Source organism: Neofelis nebulosa, chromosome 2 (assembly GCF_028018385.1).
Source record: "Neofelis nebulosa isolate mNeoNeb1 chromosome 2, mNeoNeb1.pri, whole genome shotgun sequence".
NCBI lineage: Eukaryota > Metazoa > Chordata > Mammalia > Carnivora > Felidae > Neofelis > Neofelis nebulosa.
In genome coordinates this window covers 29,793,420-29,812,515 of record NC_080783.1, presented here as the reverse complement: position 1 = coordinate 29,812,515, position 19,096 = coordinate 29,793,420, and the positions used below count along the sequence as shown (strand labels likewise).

General features: G+C 39.3%; 1 non-coding gene across 1 annotated transcript; it reads right to left on the bottom strand.

Moving 5' to 3' along the window:
- Positions 1–15,435: 15,435 nt before the first annotated feature.
- TRNAE-CUC (transfer RNA glutamic acid (anticodon CUC)) lies at positions 15,436–15,508 on the bottom strand. Its single transcript has one exon. It is a non-coding gene; the product is annotated as a tRNA-Glu (tRNA).
- Between the last annotated feature and the right edge of the window lie 3,588 nt (positions 15,509–19,096).

Below are 19,096 nucleotides of genomic sequence, written 5' to 3'. Positions count from 1 at the left end.
CTTGTGTGCAAAAAAATGTTATGTTGAGTATCTTTGTATATAAAATTTTGTTTGTATTTTTGAAATTTTCCTCAGGGGAGATTTCTAAAAGCCCAGAATTTGAAAATATTAAGACATATAGTTCGCATTTCCAGAATGGTGTACCTGTTTGCATTTCTACCAGCAATGAATGTGTACTTGTCTCACACTGCATTTTAATATTTAAAAAAAAATGTGTAGATGATAGATGAGGACCAACATCAGGTCCCTCTGATCAAGCTGATCAATGGTCAGTTCAGTATCCTGGGGACTTCAGCAATTTGAATCTTATACCCTCCATTCTGAACTTAAGGGAGGTTTCCCAACTGATATTCTTAAGTACTGTATATAGTGCAAAGATATCAAGCCTCTTGGCCTTTGGAGTACCTAGGTGGGGTCTGAGGTGACTGGAACCCTTGGGATGGTCACCTCTGGCAGACATCAGATTTTTCTGTTTACCTCAGTGTGCCATACAAATATTATTAGATATTATTTTTAATGCAGGCCTGAATGTGACTAATATTGGGGAACACCGCTTCCCAGTTGTCTTGATCTTTCTACGGTTTTGTCTTCCTCAGATATACAGAGTCATGGTCAAGAACAAATATTTTGTGAGCCAACCAGTCTTTCTTCATTGCCTCCCATCATACATACATACATACATGCTATGATGTTGATGGTGGTGGGGCATGCTCACAGTATCTGCAACCTACAATATAACTTGGTAAAGCTCAACATTTCTTATTGTGGGCTGAAACAAGCTCTTTGTAAGGTTGCAAGACTACCTGGGACAAAGAAAATCTCTATTTCTTGAAAGTTTAGACAGCATTTAGGCAAGGCTCTGCATTACAGACGAAAAGATCACACTTTCAGAGATCTTTAAGAACTTTCCTTTAATCAGGGGCACCTGGGTGGCTCAGGTTACGTGTCTTCGTTTTGGTTTTGGCTCAGGTCATGATCTCACAGTCCATGCGATTGAGCCCCACATCAGGCTTTGCACTGGTAGCTTGGGATTCTCTCTCCCGCCTCTTTCTGCCCCCCCCCCCCGCCCCCATTCTTTTTCTCTCTCTTTCAAAATAAATAAAGAAACGTTAAAAAATTCTTTAAAAAAAAGAACTTTCCTTTAATCATGCGCGTTTGATATGACAGTGTAGTGGCAGTAAATATTTTCCAATAAATCACTGCAACTTGCAGGCAAAGCATCTGGGTAGAAGCAGCTTCACAGTCCCCAGGTGCTCCCGGATTTAACAGTCACCCAACTTGACAGTAGACTGTCAAGATATGTTCAGTTTAGTTTTGGTTAAATTCAGTGGGAAATTCTCAGTCCCAATCTTCCTTTTTCTATCAAGCACTGGCACAATTGATCACCCCCTCTTTCTTGAGACCTGACTTTTACCTGGCTTCCAGGCACCACACTCCTCTGGTTTTTCTTGTATCTCACAAGCTGATCCTTTCCAGTCTTCTTGCCCATCTCTCCTTCCTCTTACAATTGGAGCGCTTCCAAGGTCAGTTCTCAGTTTTTCAATCTCCACTCATTTCCTTGGTGATCACATGCAGTGAGGTGATCTCATGGCTTTAAATACCACCTACATTATGACTCCCAATTGTATCTTTTCCCTATGAACTCCATTTTCATATATCCAACTGTTGCCTGTTATAGTAGGAAAGGCCAAGTGGAAGGCACTAGAACTGACCCTATTTAGGAAATTGGTAAACCCAAACCAATATTACATTCCTGAAGGGAGTGTGGAGGTTAGTGTTATCATCAAGAACTTGAAAGATGTAGGAGCGGTGATTCCCACCAAATGCCCATTCAACTGTCCTATTTGGCCTGTGCAGAGGACAGATGGATCCTGGAGAATAACAGTGGATTATCATAAGCTTAACCGAGTGGTGTTTCCGGCTGCAACTGCTGTGCTGTCTGTGGTTTCGTGGCTTGAGCAAATTAACACATCCCCTGATACCTGGTACGTAGCTATTGATCTGGCAAATGCTTTTTCTCCACCCCTACCTGTAAGGTCCACTAGGAGCAGTTTGCTTTTAGCTGGCAAGACCCAGCAATATACATTCACTGTCTTACCTCAAGGGTATATCAACCCTCCAGCCCTGTGCCATAATTTAGTTTGTAGGGATCTGGATCACCTTTCCCTTCCACAGAATGTCACATTGGTTCGTTATATTGGCGACATTATGCTAGTTGCACTTAGTGAGCAGGAAGTAGCAACGGCTTTAGACTTAGTGTTAGGACATGTGTATGTCAGAGGTTGGGAAATAAATCCAGCTAAAATTCAGGGTTCTTCTACCTCAGTGGCATTTCTAGGGTTCCAGTGGTATGGGGCGTGTATTCTTTATTCCTTTAAGGTAAAGGATGTGTTGTTGGCTTCTTCCTTACTCAAAAAAAGAGGCACAACACCCAGTTGACCTTTTTGGATTTTGGAGGCAGCATATTCCTCATTTGCGTATGTTACTCTGGTCCATTTCCTGAGTAGCTCAAAAAGCTGCTAGTTTTGAGTGGGACCCAGAACAAGAGAAGCCTCTGCAATAGCTCCAGGTTGCTGTGCAAGCTGTTCTGCCGCTTGGGCCATATGAGCCTATATATCCAGTTGTACTAAATATGTCACAGGCAGATAAGGATGCTGTTTGGAGTTTTTGTCATGCTCCTATAGACGAATTGCCACCTAGGCCCTGAGGATTTTGGAGCTAAGTCCTGTCATCCTCTTCAGATAACTACTCCCTTTTTGAGGCAACTCTTGACCTGCTATTGAGCCTTAGTGGAGACTGAAAACTTAACTATTGGAAACTAAGTTAACTTGCACACTGAGCTGCCCATCATTAACTGGGTGTTACCTCCCACCAAGTCATAAAGGTGGATGTGCACAGCAATACCAGAGGGAAGTGGTATGTTTGTGATTGAGCCGGAGCAGGCCCCAAAGGCACAAGTAAGTTATGTGAAAAAAGTGGCCCCAAAGCTCATGATCTTTCCGGAATAGACACTTACTCTGGATATGGATTTGCCTTCCAGCATGCAATGTTTTTTGCCAAAACTACCATCTGTGGACTTACAGAATGCCTACCCGCTGGCATGGTATGCTGCACGCCATTGCTTTGGATTAAGAAACTCAGTTCCAGCAGAAGTGTGGCAACGGGCTCATGCTTATGGGCTCCTTTGGTCTTACAGTGTCCCCCACCATCCTGAAGCAATTGGTTTTAAAGAATGGTAGAATGGCCTTATGAAGACTTTGTTACAGTGCCAGCTAGGTCACAATATCTTGCAACCTGGGGCAAGGTCCTGTGGAAGCCTGTATTTGCTCAGAATCAGCATCTAATATATGGTGCTATTTCTCCCAAAGCTAGAAATCATGGGTCCAGGGAACAAGAGGTGGAAATAGGAGTGACACGAGTCACTGTTACCCATAGTAACCCACTGGCAAAATTTTGCTTCCTGCTCCCATGACCTTATTGTCTTCTTGTCAGAGGTCTTAGTTCCAAAGACAGGAATGCTTCCTTCAGGAGACATACTGGTGATTCCATTGAACCAGAAGTTAAGACTGCTGTCCAGCCACTTGAAACTACTCATGCCTCTGAATCAATAAGCAAAGAAGGGAGTTAATGTGCTGGCTGGAAAAAGTGATCCTGCCGACCAAAGGAAAATTGGACTACTACTCCACAATGAAAGTAAGGAGTGTATCTGGAATGCAAAAGATCCCTTAGGGTCTCTCTCTCTCTCTCTCTCTCTCTCTTTTTCTCTCCAGATTAATTAAGATAATTGACATATAACATAGTGTAAGTTTAAGGTGTATAGTGTGACGATTTGATACACGTATATATTGTACATTGATTAACACGGTAAGATTAACACCTTCATCACCTCACACAGTTACTTCAAAAAACTTTTTTTTAATGTTTATTTATTTCTGAGAGAGACAGAGACAGAATGCGAGTGGGTTAGGGGCAGAGAGAGAAGGAGACACAGAATCTGAAGCAGCCTCCGGGCTCTGAGCTGTCAGCACAGAGACCGATGCGGGGCTCGAACTCACGGACCGTGAGATCATGACCTGAGCCGAAGTCAGACGCTCAACCGACCGAGCCACCCAGGTGCCCCTCACATAGTTACTTTTTATGATTTACTCTCTTAGCAACTTTCAAGTATATAATGCAGCATTGTTAAACTATAGTCATCATGCTGTACATTAGATCCCCAAAACGTATTCATCTTATAATTGGAACTTTGTACCCTTTGACCAACATCTTTTCATTTTCCCCAATCCCTAGCCTTTGGCAACAACCATTCTACTCTCTGTTTCTATGAGTTCAGCTTTTTTAGATTCCACATGAATGAGATTATACAATATTTGTCTTTCTCTGCCTGACTTATTTCACTTAGTGTAACGTCCTCAATATCCATCAATGTTGATGTGAATGGCAGGATTTCTTTCTTCGTTATGGTTGAAGAATATTCTATATGTATATATACCACATTTTCTTCACCCATTTACATGTCTATGGATACTTAAATTGAATCTATGTCTTGGCTATTGTGAATAATGTTACAATGAATATGGGGGTGTAGCTATCTCTTCAAGATAGTGATTTCACTTCCTTCAGATATATACCTAGAAGCTGAGTTGCTGGATTACCTGGTAAATCCGATTTTAATTTTTTAGGAAACTACATACTATTTTCCATTTTGTCTGTATCCCTCCAACAAGTGTACAAGGCTTCCAATTTCTCCACATCTTCACCAACACTTGTTATCTCTTGGTTTTTTTTTTTTGATAATAGCTTTTCTAACAGGTGTGAAGCAATATCTTATTGTATTGATTTGCATCTTCCTGATGATGGGCATTAGTGATGTTGAACATCTTTTTATGTACTTGTTGGCCGTTTGTATGTCTCTCACCATTGAATGTAATGTTACCTGTGGGCTTGTCATATGTGGACTTTATTACATTGAGGTACATTAATTCTAAAGCGACTTTGTTGAGAGTTTTTTTTAATCAAAAAAAGATATTTCTATGATGAATGGATGTTAAATTTTGTCAAATGCATTTTCTGCCTCTGTTGTGAAGTTGGGTGCTAACTGCACTCTGTCTCCCCTACAAGGAGGTGTTTCTTTCCATGCTGGGCTGGCCAGGCTTGAGAAAGTCATGACAGGGGTAATGAGAAACTCTTTCCTACTGGCTTCAATCAATTTTTCCTTATTTTTGGGCTCCACCCAGGTGCTGTAATGCCTCACCTGGAATCTATTTTCATGCATGGATAGTTATTCCAATTGGTGTTGCTGGTAGGAGACAAGTACTAGAAATTCTTATACTGCCATCCTGCTTGGGCATCTCTGAGTATCACCATGCCCCGTGGTAAAGGTCAATAGAAAACTACAACAACCAATCTAAACAGGAAAACTAATGACTCAGACCCTTCAGGAATGAAGGTTTGGGCCATCCCACTAAGTAAAGAATTACAATCAGATGAAGTGCTGTCTGAAGGCAAAGGAAATACAGAATGGGCTTTGTAAGAAGTTAGTCATAAATGCCCATTACAGGGGCACCTGGGTGACTCCGTTGGTTGCGCATCCAACTCCCGATTTTGGCTCAGGTCATGATGTCACAGTTGTGGGACTGAGCCCCGCATTAAGCTATGTGCTGAGTATGGAGCCTGCATGTGTGTGTACATGCACTCACTCTCTCAATAAATAAATAAATAAATAAATAAATAAATAAATAAATACCAGTTATAACCACATGACCAGTTACTGTAACTGCCATGAATATTTCCTCCTTATAAATTTTTTTGATTACAAATGTGTATATTTACATATATACATGTTTATATTTATAGATATCCAATATATGTATCTATCACATATATTATACATATATATGACATACATCTCAAATGTTTTTGTTTTCTTCCTTCTCTTATTCCTTTATTATGTAACATAGATGTATGGAATTTATGTCATAGTATTTATTGTTCAATTTACATCATAGTATTTAAGTTACCAATTTGAGTTATGGATATCAAGGAGAAGAATAAAAGTCACTCAAGGACTTTATCCCTCTTCTGTGGAAAGAGCTAGTCCATTTTTGTTTGTATGCATGATAGTTATATCATGTTTGGCAGAATTATGACCTTGTTATTGTCTTTATTCTGAGATTAAGTATGGTTTAAGGAGATTTATATGGGTGCCAAGCTGACAAGGGGTGGACTTTGTGAATGGTTAATTTTACATGTCAACTTGACTGGGCCACATGGCCCAGATATTTGGTCAAACATTCTGCTGGATGTGTCTATGAGAGTTTTTGCATGAGATAAACATTTGAATTGGTAGACTGAGTGAAGCAGATTGCCTCCCTAATGTGAGTGGGCCACATCCAATCAGCTGAAGGCCTGAATAAAACAAAAAGACTGACTCTCTTGTGAATAAGAGGGAACTCCTCCTGCCTATTTGAGCTGAGACATTGATTTTTTTCTGGCCCTTAGACTCAGACTGAAACACTGGCTCATCTTTGGTCCTGAGCCTACTGGTTTTCAAATTGGAACTTACACCATTGGCTCTCCTGGTTCTCAGGCCTTCAAAGTCAGGCTAGAATTATATATTGACTTTCATGGCTTTCCACCTGCTGACTAAGATCCTGAGACTTCTCAGCCTCCATGATTGGGTGAGCCAATTCCTTATAATAAATTTCTTTACGTGTGTGTGTGTGTGTGTGTGTGTGTGTGTGTGTGTGTGTTTGTCTGTCTGTGTATATATCATATTGGATATATTTTTCTCTAATACAGTGCTTTTTTGAGTAATATGAATTACCAGAGTTCCAAGCCATGAGGCTACCTTTAATAAAATAAACTAGAGTTTAGATTTTTAATGTACTCATAACAAATACAGTATATAAATATTACAGTAAAACTATTTGATCAGAATTTATAATTATTAATCCAAGATGATAATTTTGAATTTTGCCATATACCAATAGACATTTTTTTAATGGTTAATCCAATTTTTTTCAAACTTCTAAATCCTGTTTTAAAAATCTTGTTTAGTGTCTACTACTAACTAACTAGTTTGGGGCAAGTTACTTAAATTTTTGGGGACTCACTTTTCCTATCTCTAATATATAATGATACTGAACTAAATATTCTCCAAGGTTCCTTTCCATTACAGTGAGTGATCTGTGGCATTTCAGAATCTTCTGAGGTGAGAAAGAACATGGTGGACTGTATTTTTCAGAGGGCCCAATAAATAGCTGCCTAGTTGTCTCAACAGATTCTGTACAATTTAAAGGAGGGTTGGAGGCTGAAACATCACTCTGTTACTGTTGGAGGACTTCTATTCTCTGTGGGCAGCTCAATCCCAGTAGAAGAGAAAGGGAAGTTGGTCTGAGTATGTCCAGCTCAGATTATTCTTTTCAATTTTACTCATCAGATAAATCTCATCTGTACCCCAGGGGTGGAGACAGTAAAGGGACAGAGAGAAGCTAGGAGTAGAATGTAATAGACTTCCAATATGCTTTGGAAAGAAACATAGAGAATGGAAGAATAATTTCTCGCTAACAATATGTCAGAGCAGAAGGTATAAACTGGGAGATTAAAATAGGTAACCATGTGTTAGATTACAGAGGCACTTGAAACCAAAGACAATAGAGAGTCTCTGTAGGTACCTGAGAAGGAGCAAGGTGAAAACTAAACAAAATTTAAAGAAAAGCATAACCCAGTGATAAATTAAGAAAAAAAAATTGGAGAGCAAAGAGGGATTGGATGGATTAGAAAGGAAAGAGGTGATAAAGGCTTAGGCATTTTGTTTTTGAAGGACATATTTCAAGAACAGAAGGGAGATACACGAAACAGGGTTATTCTGTCTTGATCTGAAAGACAGAGTTCATATGATCTAGAGTGGAAGTTATGCCACTATGGTCTTTGGTTCAGTGTAAGAAAGAGTTCAGGATCAGAACTATTGAAATGTGTGTTGGCTGGGGCGCCTGGGTGGCGCAGTCGGTTAAGCGTCCGACTTCAGCCAGGTCACGATCTCGCGGTCTGTGAGTTCGAGCCCCGCGTCAGGCTCTGGGCTGATGGCTCGGAGCCTGGAGCCTGTTTCCGATTCTGTGTCTCCCTCTCTCTCTGCCCCTCCCCCGTTCATGCTCTGTCTCTCTCTGTCCCAAAAATAAATAAAAAATGTTGAAAAAAAAAATTAAAAAAAAAAAATGTGTGTTGGGCTACAGTCAGGTTTTTTTGTGCAGAGCAAGAGGAATGGTTGTGAGCCAAGTGTGGCTCACTTTCACGTTGTCTTTGAGTTCAGGAGGTATTTTTATTTTATTTATTAATTTAATTTAATTTAATTTAATTTAACTTAATTTAATTATTTAATTTTTCTTTAAAAAACTTTTTAAAGTTTTTTGCATTACTTTTATTTTAGTTAGTTAATATACAGTGCAATATTGGTTTCAGAAGTAGCATTCAGTGATTCGTCACTTACATACAACAGGGCTCATCACAAGTACCCTCCTTAATACCCTCACCAACCTACCCCATCTCCCACCATTTTAAAACATTTGAATAAGTAGTTAATATTTAATTTCTTTTAAAAGTTACCAAAAATCTGAATTTCCAATTCTTCTTGAAAAATTAGAAGAACTAGCAGCAATGGGCCCATTTAACTGAAGATCACAACTGGATAGAGCTGTGTAGGGACTGCCCCATGTAGACAAGGCACATGTTCCCTTTTGGCCACAGTCCCAAAAATTCTTCTTCTTTTTTTTCCTTTTCTTTTCTTTATTTATTTTGGGGGGGGGGAGAGAGAGGGAGGGAAAGACAGAGCTCATGCATGCAGGGGAGGGGCAGAGAGAGGGAGAGAGAATGAATTCCAAGCAGGCTCTGCACTGTCAGCGCAGAGCCCTATGCGGGGCTCGAACTCATGAGCCGTGAGATCATGACCTGAGCCGATCCAAGAGTCCGACACTTAACCGACTGAGCCACCCAGGTGCCCCCCACCACCACTCCTAATTGCATGATACCTTCACTTTTTTCATTACCTGTCTGGTCTTTCTAGGCATTTGACTTTTCTATTCCTGTTATAGATGGAATCTCTGTTCTGAGAGGGAGGATGAATTTAATGACTTTTGACCCATAACTTCTTTCATACCATGATTTCTTCTATTTTTCTCTAACTTTATTTTATTTTAAATATGACTAGCTTCCTTCTGTTGTGCTATTTTCATTATCCAAATTTTCAATATTCCGGTAATATTTCCTTTTGCTTTGGAACAACCATGTGAACTTTCCATCTGCAATAAACAAAAATGGCCAGCAGAATCTGCAGATAGGCTTGATCCCAGGCAAGATGAGTATGTGGCCAAATTTGTTAGAGGCATTGCTTCTCCCTCTCCCATCCCAGTACTCCCTCATTGAAAATGGAGGCTCCCTTGTTACAGGCGCATTCTTTCAGCTTACCCTCTCTAATCGTTGCTTAACAAAGCCCCACGGCACTCTGCATGGTTCCTGGTTGACCTATTGGACTGTTTAGCATATCTTAATTTCTGAGAAATTATTCCAAAGCCATGACAGAAAAGCTATATACTCCATAGTCACCCTAAGGAATACTGATCACAAGGGATTAGATAAGTGAGAAAATGATTCTAGAAAAGCTAGGGAGAGATGCAAGGACTGTGAGGGGACAGAAGCAATGGGAAGCTAGATGGCCAAGGGAGCAGTGGTAGGGCAGGGGAGGGACTGGCAGTGGAGGGATAGAGCAAAGTGTGGGTGCATAGCAGAGTGGGTATAGGTTGAACTTCTTCAAGTAGAGATCATAACTACTGTTGTTACCTTTATGTATCCTGGTACTGGACTGGAGGTGGTTCCTTTTGTGTTTCCCTCACCTGGTTGACTGAGCATGGCTTGCATCTCATTTCTTCATAATGATTGACAGAGAGCCAATAAAATAGATGAACACTTGGTATGATGACAAAAGGAAAAGAAACCCTAGGTACTAAGGAATATATATATTAATAATAACAAAACCCTTACAATATAATATGTATATGCAGTGCTCTACCCCATACGGTGGCTTTTCACTCACAAACATTGCCCCATTTCTCAGAAGAGTCCCAGAAAATGAAATGAAATACATGTCCTTGAGTACCACCAAACTACGGCTGATGATTTGTCCCAAGGCTCATGCTATAGTAAAGCATCGTTGTCTTCCATGAGATAAATATTAAATATCAGAGACATAAACCAAACCTGTTACTTCCTTATGATAATTTATATCAACCAGCAAACATTTAACTAACTGTAAGTTCCAAAATATGATCATTGGCAAGTTTGCAGTATGTTAGAATTTATCAAACACTTTCATAGATACCACTTTTTAAATTCCTCATAAGGCTGAAACATGACCTTTGATTCTTCAGCCTTGAGTTGCATGTTCCTCCCACTGCACAGTTGTGCTTTCTGCTGTTCCCAGCAGTTCCTGAGTTTTGCGAAAGTACGTTTCCCATACGCTGTTCAGTAAGGCAGATCAACACCAAATGTGTTGTGTATCCCCAAAAGAATAATGTTGTAATTGAGGATTGCCTTCTTGACTTAGAACGTGAAATACCAGGGTCAGTAAATCAAAGATTAACTACCAGTTTTTCTCTTTAAAAGACAACAAAATGGAAATGAATGTGTATACATTTTGATTGCACAGGGCTCAGATATATCATAAAGTTGATACAAAGACCAGAACGGGGGCGCCTGGGTGGCCCAGTTGGCTGAGCATCTGATTATTGGTTTCGGCTCAGGTCATGATCTCACCGTTCATGGGTTTGAGTTCCGTGTTGGGCTCCATGCTTGCAGCACAGAGCTTGCTTGGGATTCTCTCTCTCTCTCCCCCATTTGTGCTTTCTCTCTCTCTCTCAAAAGAAATAAATAAACTTGAAAAAAAGAAGACCATAGCAATCCTAGCTCTACTGTATTATAAATATGCCCCATCTAAACAAATACATTGGGTAAAATAGCCATCAATTACATGTGCAAGAAGCCCTATGTATTTAACGTAACAGTGTAAAATATTCAATGATAATGTCTTAAGTTCTTTGTCTATGCAACCATCCTTTAAGAAACTACCACTTGTGTAGTTTTAGTTTAGTAGCAAAGATGAAGGAGGTATACTTACACTAAAAATTATTCATTATTTATCTGACATTCAAATTTAACTGAATGTCTTGTATTTTCATTTGCTACATCTGGCAATGTAAGCCAGAAAGTTCAGGCATTTATTTGTTTATAAGTTTTTTATTTTTTATTTTCTTAAAATGTTTATTTTTGAGGGGGGGGTGCACAAGTGGGGGAGGGGGAAGAGAGAGAGAGAGAGAGACACAGAATCCAAAGAAGGCTACAGGCTCTGAGCTGTCAGCACAGAGCCCCACGTGGGGCTCAAACTCACTAACCGTGAGATCATGACCTGAGCCGAAGCCGGACGCTTAACCAACTGAGCTGCCCGGGTGTCCCTGTTTATAAGTTTTTTAAAAGTTTATTTATTTATTTTGAGAGACGGGGAGAGAGAGAGAGAGAGGCAGAGAGAGAGAGAGAGAGAGAGAGAGAGAGAGAGAGAGAGAGAGAAAGTGCATACATGTGTATGCGTGAGCAGGGGAGGGGTAGAGAGAGGGAGAGAGAGAATCCCCCAGTTGAGTAGGGCTCAGACTCATGAACAATGAGATCATGACCTGAACTGAAACCAAGAGTTGGAAGCTTAACTGACTGAGCTACTCAGGCGCCCCAATAAGTTTTTCATTTTAATTCCAGTATAGTCAACATACAGTGTTATACTAGTTTCAGGAGTACAATATAGTCATTCAACAATTCTACCCATTACTCAGCGCTTATCATAAGAAGTGTAGTCTTTAATGTTTATTTATTTACTTTTTTGACTCAGAACATGAGTGGGGGAGGGGCAGAGAGACAGAGAGCCACAGCATCTGAAACAGACTCCAGGCTCCGAGCTGTCAGCACAGAGCCCCACAGGAGGCTTGAACTCACGAACCGTGAGATCATGACATGAGCCGAAGCTGGACCCTTAGCCACCTGAGCCACCCAGGCGCCCCGACAAGTGTACTCTTTAATTCTTTTCACTCTATTTCACCCATGCTCCCACCGAACTCCCCTCTGGTAACCACCAGTTTGTTCTCTATAGTTAGTCAGTTTCTTGGTTTGTATCTCTTTTCTTACCTTGCTCATTTGTTTTTCTTCTTAAATGCCACATATAATTGCAATCATATGGTATTTGTCTTTCTCTGACTGATTTATTTTGCTTAGCATTATACCCTCTAGCTCCGTCCATGTTGTTGCAACTGGCAAGGTTTCATTCTTTTTTTATGGCTGATTAGTATTCCATTGTATGTACACACACCACCTCTTTAAAAAAATTTTTTTTAACATTTATTCATTTTTGAAAGGCAGAGAGACAGAGCGTGAATGGAGGAGGGGCAGAGAGAGAGGGAGACATAGAAACCGAAGCAGGCTCCAGGCTCTGAGCTGTCAGCACAGAGCCCGATGCGGGGCTCGAACTCACGGACCGCGAGATCGTGACCTGAGCCGAAGTCGGACGCCCAACTGACTGAGCCTCCCAGGCGCCCTCACCACATCTTCTTTATTCATTTATCTATTGACAGACGCTTGGGCTGCTTCCATAGTTTGGCTATTGTAAATAATGCTGCAATAAATATACAGATGCATATATCTCTTTGAATTAGTGTTTTTGTATTTTGGGGGTAAATACCTAGTAGTGTGATTGCTGAATTGTAGAGAAGTTCTGTTTTTAACTTTTTGAGGAAACTCCATGCTGTCTGTCTTCCACAGTGGCTGCACCAGTTTACATTCCCACCAATAGTGCACGAGGTTTCCTTTTCCTCCACATCCTCATGAACACTTATTGTTTCTTGTATTTTTCATTTTAGCCATTCTGACAAGTGTGAGGTGATATCTCACTGTGGTTTTGATTTGAATTTCCCTGATGCTGAGTGATGCTGAGCATCTTTTCATGGGTCTTTCGGCCATGTGTATGTCTTCTTTGAAGGTGTTCATGTCTTCTACCCATTTTTTATTGGATTATTTGTTGAGTGTTGAGTTGGGTCAGTTCTTTGTGTATTTTGAATACTAACCCTTTATCGGATATGTAATTTGCAAATATCTTCTCCCATTCGGTAGGGTGCTGTTTAGGTTGGTTGATTATTTTTTTTTGCTGTACAGAAGCTTTTTATTTCGAGGTAGTCCAAGCGGTTTATTTTTGCTATTATTTCCCTTGCCTCAGGAGACATATGTAGAAAGAAGTTTTTATGGCCAATGTTAGAGAATTTTCTGCCTGTGCTCTCTTCTAAGATTTTTATTGTTTCAGGTCTCACATTTAATATATTCTGAGTTTATTTTTGTGTACGGTGTAAGAAAGTGGTCCAGTTTTATCCTTTTGCATTTAGCTATCCAGTTTTCCCAACACCATTTGTTGAAGAGACTTTTTCCCATTGCACAGTCTTGCCTTCTTTGTCAAAGACTAATTGACCATATAATCGCAAGTTTGTTCCTGGGTCTTCTGTTCTGCTCTATTGATCTATATGTCTATTTTTGTGCCATATACTGTTTTGATTACAACAGCTGTTTTGATTACAACAGCTTTGTTATATAACCTGAAGTCTGGAATTGTGATACCTTGAGTTTTATTTTTCTCTTTCAGCATTGCTTTGGCTATTTGGGGCCCTTTGTGGTTTCATACAAATTTTAGGTTAGTTTGTCCTAGTTCTGTGAAAAATGGTTTTGGTATTTTAATAGGGAGTGCATTAAATCTGTAGATTGCTCTGGGTAGTGTAGACATTTAACAGTATTTATTCTTCCAACCCATGACATGGAACGTCTTTGCATTTCTTTGTGTCATCTTCAATTACTTTTATCAATGTTTTCTAGTTTTCAGAGCACAGGTTGTTTACCTCTTTGGTTAAGCTTATTCCTAGGCATTTTAATATTTTTGGTGCAACTATAACTGGGATTGTTTTCTTAATTTCTCTTTCTGCTGCTTCATTATTAGTGTTTAGAGATGCAACATATTTCTGCACATTGATTTTGTATCCTATGACTTCATCGAATTTGTATGTCAGTTCTATTTTTTGGTGGAGTCTTTAGGGTTTTCCTCATACAGTGTCATGTTATCTGCAAACAGTGAAAGTTTTACTCCCTCCTTACCAATTTGGATGTCTTTTATTTCTTTTTCTTGTCTGGTTACTGTGGCCAGCACTTACAGACCTATACTGAATAAGAGTGGTGAGAGTGGACATCTTGGTCTTGTTTCTGACCTTAGGGGAGAGGCTCTCAGTGGTTCCCCATTGAGTATGATGTTGGCTGTGGGCTTTTCATATAAGGCTTTTATTATGTTGAGGTACATTCCCTCTAACTCTATTTTGTTAAGGGTTTTTTATCATGAGTGGATGTTGTACTTTGTCAAGTGCTTTTTCTGCACCTATTGAAATGATTATATGGTTTTTATCCTTTCTTTTATTGATGTGATGTATCACATTTATTGGTTTGTGAATACTGAACCACCCTTGCATCCCAGCAATAAATCTCACTTAATTGTGGTGAATGGTTTTTCAAAGTATTGTTGGATTTGGTTTGTTAGTATTTTGTTGAAAACTTTTGCATCTTTGTTCATCAGTGATACTGGCCTGTAGTTCTCTCTCTCTCTCTCTCTCTCTCTCTCTCTCTCTTTTTTATGGTGCCTTTATCTGGTTTTGCTATCAGGGTAATGTTGGTCTTCATAGAGGAAGTTTTCCTTCCTCTTCTGTGTTTTGGAATAGTTTGAGAAAAATAAGTATTAACTCTTCTTTAAATGTTTGGTAGAATTTTCCTGAAAAGCTGTGTGGTCTTGGACTTTGTTTGTTGGGAGTTCTTTGATTACTAATTTAATTTCATTGCTGGTAATTGATCTGTTCAAATTCTCTATTTCTTCCTGCTTCATTTTGGGTAAGTTATATGTATCTAGGAATTTATGCATTTCTTCTAGGTTGTCCAGTTTGCTGGCATATAATTTTTCATAATATTCTCTTACAATTGCTTGTATTTCTGTGATGTTGGTTGTTATTCCTCCTCTTTCATTAGTGATTTTGTTTATTTGAGTCTTTCCTCTTTTTTTTTTTTTTTTTGAAGTGGTCAGGCCTTTATATCCCTCCCTAAACCAGTTCAATGTGGATCACGCATGGAATGGTGTGATCTTAGGCATGCCTGGGAGTGGTATTACTCTCTGACATTGAAGCAATCCCTAAAGGGGCTGACATCTGAGAGTGTCTGCTGATACAAGTCCCATCAGCTAGGGCAACAAACCTTTTTTGAGGGACATTCTGGGCATCACAGCTCCATGTTAATTATACTATCTTTTTGCTATTTTTTTTAAGGTAAGCTCTGTACTCAACATGAGGCTTGAACTCATGACCCCGAGATCGAGAGTCACATGCTCTACCAACTGAGCCACTCAGGTGTCCCTATTTTTGTTGTTTTTAATGTTTCCCTACAGTAACCAGAAATAATAAAAAATCATTTAATTAACTTTAGTACAACAATTAAAGTGAAGATTATTTTTTTCAAAACCAATCTCTGCAATATTCAAATACTGCATACAAAAGTAAATGTGTAAGAATGGTCATTGTTCTTTTCTTTCATTATTGTCTGTTTACTAATAAGGACTAGGGGGGCCATACATATGAGTTTTTCTAAGACATTTTTGGCTTACATGTCCTCTTTTGGCTTAAATATTAATAACACCCATTTCACTCTCAAAAGTTCCTCGGTTTGGAAAACAAATTCTTTTGGTCTCCTTATTAGGATCCTCTTAGTGCTTATCATGGCCAATGGGCATTATTTTCAACTTCTGTACAATGAGAAACGATATTGTTGGGCTTTATAACCCCATAGAGGGACCCACTCTCTTTTTCTAGTTTCAGTTTAAGAAAAGTTCTTATAAGGCAAGGATCTCCCCTCTCCTTTTCTTTTCTTTTTAATTTTTTTTAATGTTTATTTATTATTGAGCAACAGAGACAGAGCACAAGCACGGGAGGGGCAGAGAGAAGGGGAGACACAGAATCCGAAGCAGGCTCCAGGCTCTGAGCTGTCAGCACAGAGCCGGACGTGGGGCTCAAACTCACAAACCACGAGATCATGACCTGAGCCGAAGTCAGACGCTTAACTGACTGAGCCACCCAGGCACCCCTCCCCACTCCTTTTCAACATCATACTGGATTCTAGCTAATGCAATAACACAAGAAAAGGAAATAAAAGGTATACAGATAGGAAAGGAAGAAGTAAAATCGTGTTTCTTCACAGGTGATATCATCTATGTAGAAAATACTAAAGCATCAACAACAACAAAAGTCCTGGAACTGACTAGCAATTATAGCAAAGTTGCAGGACACAAGGTTAATATACAAAAGTTAACTGCTTTCTTATATACCAGCAATGAACAAGTGGAATTTGAAATTAAAAACACAATACCATTTATATTAGAACTCCCAAAAGTAAAATACTTAGGTATAAATCTAGCAAAATATGCAAGATCTATATGAAGAAAACTACAAGACTCTGATGAACAAAATAAAAGATATTTCATGTTTATGGATAAGAAGATTTAATATTGTCAAGATGTCAGTTCTTTCCAACTTGATCTATAGATTTAATGCAATCCCAATCAAAACCTCAGCAGGTTATTTTGTGGATATTGACAAAGGTACAATCCATGAAAGAAATAATTGATAAGCTGGACTTCATTAAAATTAAAAATTTATGCTCTGCAAAAAACAATGTCAAGAGAATAAAAAGACAAGCCATAGATGGGAGAAAATATTTGCAAAAGACACATTTGAGAAAGGACTGCTATACCAAATATACAAAGAACTCTTAAAGCACAACAATAAAAGGGGTACTTTGGTGGTTCGGTTGGCTAAGTGTCCAACTCTTGGTTTTGGCTCAGATCATGATCTCATGGTTCATGAGTGTAAGCCCTGCTTTGGGCTCTAAGCTGATGGCATGGAGCTTGCTTGGGATTCTTTGTCTCCCTCTCTTTCTGCCCCTCCTCCTCCTCCTCCTCCTCTTCCTCTCTCTCTCTCAAAAATAAATAAATAAACATTAGAAAAAGCTCAACAATAGAAAAAACAACTGAATTTAAAAATGGGCCAATGACATGAACAAATATCTTGCCAAAGAACATACACAGATAGAAATAAGTGTATGAAAAGATGCTCCGTGCCATATGTCATCAGGGAAATGCAAATTAAAACAACAATGATACCATTACATATCTATTAGAATGGCCAAAAATCTACAACACTGATAGCACCAAATGCTGGCAAGGATGTGGGACAACAGAAGTTCTTATATATTGAGATGGGAATGCAAAACGAACATTCACTTTGGAATACAGTTTCGTGGTTTCATATAAAACTAATCATATTCTTACCATATGATCAGCAAGCGTTCTTCTTGGTATTTACTCAAAGGAATTGAAAACTTATGTTCACACAAAAGCCTGCACACAGATGTTTATAGCAGCTTTATTCATAATTGCCAGAACTTCAAAGCAACCATGATGTACTTCAATAGGAAAATGACTAAATCAACAGTGGTGCATCCAGACAATGGAATATTATACAACACTAAAAATACATGAGCTATCAAACTATGAAAAAATGTGAAGGAACTGTAAAATTACTACTAAGTGAAAGAAGCCAGTCTGAAAAGGCTACATAATTCCAAATATATGTCATTCTGGAAAAGGCAAAAATATGGAGACGTAAAAAGTTTAGTAGTTGTCCAGAGCTGGGGGAAGAAGGGTAAATACGCAAAGCATAGAGGATATTTAGGGCAGTAAAAATACTCTGTATGATACCATAATGACGGATGTATGTCATACATTTGTCCGTATCCATAGAATGTACAACCAAGAGTGATAGTTATGTAAACTATGGGCTTTTGGTGATAATGTGTCAGTACAGGTTCATCAGTTGTAATGAATGTACCACTGGTAGGGGATGTGATAACGGAGGAGGCAGGGAGTATACGGGAAATTGCTGTACCTTGCCTTCAACTTTGCTGCAAACCTTAAACTGCTCTAAAAAAAGTCCTAAGAAAGTTTCAAGTAAGGACTTGATTGGCCATAGTGAGTCAGTCAAATGTGCCTGGAAGATCAAACAGTGTGAGTGGTCCATCTTAGGTCAGGTACCTGATTCTAAATGAACAAACTATGGCTGGATTTGGAGAGGAACTCGGGGAGCAAGATCATGGATTATAGACCTAATCATGGGGACCTATTTCTTAGAACATTTTCAGAAGTGGGGAGATACCTGAGTAGGGGAGGTTCCCCAAGAAGGGTCCACTACAAATTAATTTAACACAATGTGTGGTGCTACTTGTTACTTGCACAAAATCTATCACTCAAATTTCAGATGCTACCCCTTCATGAACATATTTTAGGATTTGGATGGTTATGCTCACCTTACCTACCCTGGTCATGATTTTAAATTATTATTTTTTAAAGTTTATTTATTTCTGAGAGAGAAACAGGGCATGAGCTGGAGAGAGGCAGAGAAAGAGGGAGACACAGAATCTTGAAGCAGGCTCCAGGTTCCAGTCTCCGGCTCTCAGCACAGAGCCCCACGCAAGGCTTGACTCACAAATGGTGAGATCATGACCTGAGCGGAAGTTGGTCGCTTAAGAGACTCAGCTGCCCAGGCGCCCCGTATACTGTTCATGATTTTAAAGTCTTTGAAAATATCCTCATTATTTATCTTGCCAGATGGTATGGTTCTTATCTTTTTAGGTGTTTTCATCTGGCAGCAGCTTGGTCATTTAAAATGCCTTTTCCTGGATCATGTTTAATTTCTTTATAGGACTTGTATGTCATAGTTTGGTGTGTCATATTTTCTATTTGATTATCGGTATTGTTTTGCTGTCATTTTTAGATAAAGTTGTTTTATTCAGGAGGCAGTCAATTCCACAGTCTGTTTCCCACATTGGAGTTGAAAGGGTGTGTGTGTGTGTGTGTGTGTGTGTGTGCGCGCACGTGCACGTGTGCGTG